A 2,500-nucleotide genomic window follows, 5' to 3' on the forward strand; every position below is an offset into this window, starting at 1 on the left:
GAAGGAAACATTCCGTTCTCAACAGGTCTCATGTCGCACGCCCAAAGGCATTTGACACCGCCCCACCGTGCATGTTCTGCTACCACGCAGCCTTCAAAACATAGGGCTGGCCCAAGAAAGGGAGGCATACACCACAACAACGTCCCACACTCAACGAGGTTCATGCCGCACGCCCGAAGGCACCCGGCTCCACCCCACCTTGCATGTTTCATCGTCATACTAGCAACCATCCACAGTTCCTCACACCAGAGATTCCCAATTAGAAGGCAACATCGCAACATTCCGTGCTCAATGAGGCTCGTGTCGCACGCCCAGAGGCACCCGATTCCAACCAGCCGAACATGTTCTGGCACCACCGGCCTTCAAAACATAGGGCTGGCCCAAGGCTGGCAGGCATCACCACAACGTCACACACTCAACGAGGTTCATGTCGCACGCCCGAAGGCACCCGGCTCCACCCCACATTGCATGTTTCATCATCGTGCCAACCATCAACCATCCTCAAGCCAGCCCAAGTTAGAAGGCAACATCGCAACATTTCATTCTCAACAAGGCTCATGTCGCACGCCCAAAGGCACCCGACACTGCCTCACCGTGCAAGTTTCGCCACCGCATCGCCGCCGTCAACCGCCCTCATCCGCCGACCACCACCCCCACGCCCCAAGCATATGCCCATGTGCGGCGCATAGTGCTTGGGGCGTGGGGGTGGCGGAAGATATAGGGGTACCCCCGTGCCCAGCCCATGCAGACTAGTCACCCCCCTATATAGTACATTTTGAGGCATTTTTGGTCTGCCAGGCCTAGATACGATTTTTCTGAGCCATCATACGGTCAAATATCTCAAGTTTTAGATTGTTTTTTTCCATGAACTCGATTGATTCATGAATGGGACATTGTAATGGATCTAGAAATCAAGTTTCATAATTTTTCAACCAACCAATTTTTTTTAATGAATTTTTAAATATTAAATAATAAGAAATTAGAAAAAATAGCTAGAGCCGTCAAAAAAATCTGAAATTTTGTGGGAATCATTCTTTCATGTTGCTTAGCTCCCAGAAAAAAAATTACAAAAAAACAACAACTCCACATGTAATTTCACAATTAATGGGTGATGGATGGGGCGTGGGCGGGGCAGGGCGGGGCGCGCGCGCGCGAGAGAAGGCGGGCGGGGCGGGGCTGGGCGGGGCGCGCGCGCGAGAGAAGGCGGGCGGGGCGGGGATGGGCGGGGCGCGCGCGCGGGAGCACGCGGGCGGGGCTGGGCGGGGCGCGCGCGCGGGAGCACGCGGGCGGGGCTGGGCGGGGCGCGCGCGCGGGAGCACGCGGGCGGGGCTGGGCGGGGCGCGCGCGCGGGAGCACGCGGGCGGGGCTGGGCGGGGCGCGCGCGCGGGAGCATGCGGGCGGGGCTGGGCGAGGCGCGCGCGCGCGGGACAACGTGGACGGGGCGGGGCTGGGCGCGCGCAGGCGGGAGCACGCGGGCGAGGCGGGGCGGGGGGCGCGCGCACGCGGGAACACGCAGGTGGGGCAGGGCGGGCGAGCACGCAGGACCATTCCGACACCACCTCACCGTGGGCATTCCGCCACCATCAATCGGCCTCGACCTCCGACCACCACCCCCGTGCCCCAAGCATATGCCCATGTGCGGCACATAGTGCTTGGGGCGTGGGGGTGGCGGAAGATATAGGGGTACCCCCGTGCCCAGCCCATGCAGACTAGTCACCCCCCTATATAGTACATTTTGAGGCATTTTTGGTCTGCCAGGCCTAGATACGATTTTTCCGAACGGTCATACAGTCAAATATCTCAAGTTTTATATTGTTTTTTTTCCGTGAGCTGGATTGATTCATTAATGGGACATTCTAAAGAGTTTAAAAATCAAGTTTCATAATTTTTCAACCAACCAATTTTTTTTAATGAATTTTTAAATATTAAATAATAAGAAATTAGAAAAAATAGTTATAGTTGTCGAAAAAATCTGAAATTTTGCGGGCATAATTCTTTCAAGTTGCTTAGCTCCCAGAAAAAAAAAATAATAATAAAACAACCACTACACACGTATTTTGACAATTAAATGGGTGATGGGTGTAAAAACAAGGTCATGGTGGGCGTCTTGGTCTAATGTACCTACTCTTGTATCAAAACTCTTCATTTCATTGTTTTAGATAACCAAAAGAAAAAAATAATTCATCACTCTTTTCTTAGTTCATTTCATTGATGATGTTTTTATAGTCCAAGGCTTATACATGTTCTTACTTTCCACGGATGTTAGGTGTGATGAATTGTTGTTGGGTGTGATGATTTTTTATGGAGGTAACATCCAACACTTTTGATATGATTGTAGGTATGTTTGCGTTGGAGGGTGTTGGTGGACATTATGAGTGTGTAAGGGTGCATGAGGTGTTGGTAGGGCATGTATCGCACATAGCATAGGATGGGGCTTGGCGTGTGCTGCGCGAGGGGGGTGGGGGCGCGGGTGCGGGGGTGTGCGCGACGTGGGCGTGCG

This window comes from Cucurbita pepo, unplaced genomic scaffold (genome assembly GCF_057944985.1).
Source record: "Cucurbita pepo subsp. pepo isolate OVF unplaced genomic scaffold, ASM5794498v1 scafford_96, whole genome shotgun sequence".
In the NCBI taxonomy this organism is placed as follows: domain Eukaryota; kingdom Viridiplantae; phylum Streptophyta; class Magnoliopsida; order Cucurbitales; family Cucurbitaceae; genus Cucurbita; species Cucurbita pepo.